Raw genomic sequence first — 2,314 nt, 5'->3', positions numbered from 1 at the left:
TTTTCATCCTTTCGCAGCCAGCTTGACGGTACTCAGTGGCAGCATGAGGGAAAAGATGTCTGATACTGAAGAGGTTCATGAAGGCTATATCTAATTTCTCCAGGTCCGAAAGTCTTCATGTAACTGAATCAGATCGTTCTGTAGCAGAAATGCATTTAAATGACGTTCTTGAGTTGAGGGGGTTCAAGTTATAGCGTTATTACTCTCAGCCGTCGTTCTTGTCTTTATGTTGTTACACACACACACACACACACACACACATCATTTCCAAACCCCCCCCCCACACACACACAAATATAACCAGGAATACCGTTTCGTTAATCCTGTCAAATTCTCCTCCAGCACACTTCGCTGCCAAATGCTCGACTTCGCTAATGGCCAGGAAGGCGTGGGAGGAAAACAAATCCGCATGGGGAGGAAACCAGTGCTCACTGCAAATCACACGCTTGATCACCCACAAGGGAACACTGGACACTTGCAGGCGCCCGGCGGTGTCCAGGAGAGGGAAAGGGCTAATAGTATGGACAAAGAAGCAAACACCCACACGAAACAAAATGTGACAGAAAGTGAAAGACAAGACCTACCACGGAAACTAGTGCGCAGAGTACCCCTGTCGAAAAAATGCCTGCCAAGCTTCCGTCAATTCGTGGAGTTTATCTTGAACGAGGAGCGGCTGGGGAGGAGGCATAACGAACACTGGGCGCCATATTACAAGTTCTGCTCGCCCTGCCAAGTTGAGTTCGATTACGTCTTGCATTTCGAGACGCTTCCACGTGATGAAGCCTTCCTGGCGGTCAAGGTGAGATAGAGAGAGAGAGAGAGAGAGAGAGAGACACACACACACACACACACACACACACACACACACACACACACACACACACACAGACCTAATGGTACGAGCACGATGATGATCTTTTAGCAGAGAGAGAGAGAGAGAGAGAGAGAGAGAGAGAGAGAGATACACAGACCTAATGGTACGAGCACGATGATGATCTTGTAGCAGAGAGAGAGAGAGAGAGAGAGAGAGAGAGAGATTTACCCAGCTACCTCAACCCTCACAAACGTCACGCTAACACACAGCTTGCCATCCCTGTCACAGATCCCCGGCCTTGGAGACATCATCAGCCAGCGCCTACACAGTTCCCACACCAACTACACCATGGAGGAGGCGCGCTACTTCGGACAGCTGGACAGGGCCCTTCTCCTGGACCTGTATCACATGTACCGGCAGGATTTCAAGATTTTTGGGTACAGAGTGGACAAATATTTCGATTTTGTGGCGTCCTGAGAGGGGGGAGAACGAGGGCGAGACCGAGTGCGAGACAGAACGAGGTGCAACAGTAACATACATGAGAGGAGAGTGTGGAGTAGAAGACTAGAACGAAGTGGAAGGAAGAAGCGGAGGAGTATATGAAGAAGGGTGACTTGGAATGGCGGGAAGGGGGGTAGGTGGTGACGGAGATGCTGGTCATTCTGTCGCGGCCACCCTGAATGAACTCTGGGATTGGGTGTGTTGGCAGATTTTATTGTATTTTATTTTTTTGGGGGGTGGGCTTCAGGGAAAACAGTTGACTTTTAGGTGCTTTTGAGGCTGTATTCTTGCTGGCGTGGGAGATGTTGTAGCATTTTTCTTTCTTTTTTTTTTTCTTTCTTTCTTACTTTCTTATTGTTTTATCTTACCGGTACTTTTCTCTTTATTTATTTTTCGTTCTTTCTTTCTTTCTTACTTTTTTCTTTCTTTCTTTTTTACATTCTTTCTCTCTTTCTTTTCTTTTCTTCTCATCCTCTTAGCTAATTATTATACAGATTAAAGCTTCATTTTCTACTGTATCTTACTAGTGTCTTTTTTTGACTTTGATATAGTGTGCATCAGTTATATACAAGAGCACATTCAGATATAACAAGCAAAATAAATGGATCAAGAAGAGGTGTTACGATATAGCAAAAGCCTACGAGAAGGTTGCCTTCTGAAATAAAATGTTGACAGTCCAATATGGTACTGCGCTTTTATTATTATTATTATTATTATCATCATCATTATTTATTTCCTTACTATTATTATTATTATTTTTATTATTATTATTATTATTATTATTAATTAAATATTTTTATCCTTATGATGTTCGTTTATTTTCATCTGTTGCAATGCTTTAGCGACCATAGGAATACAAGAAAATTGCACCATCATCCAGTCCTTTTCTTGTCTCATCAGGAGCGTAGGGGCCCGGGGGAAGGCTACTCAGTCCTGACATTGAAGCCATTGGTGACCAGAGATTATAGCCTAGGATCAGTGAACCCCAAACATCCCTTG

This window comes from Coenobita brevimanus, chromosome 57 (assembly GCF_032717465.1).
Source record: "Coenobita brevimanus isolate Jiangsu-jjx chromosome 57, ASM3271746v2, whole genome shotgun sequence".
Taxonomy (NCBI): Eukaryota; Metazoa; Arthropoda; class Malacostraca; order Decapoda; family Coenobitidae; genus Coenobita; species Coenobita brevimanus.
This window is presented reverse-complemented; position numbering follows the sequence as displayed.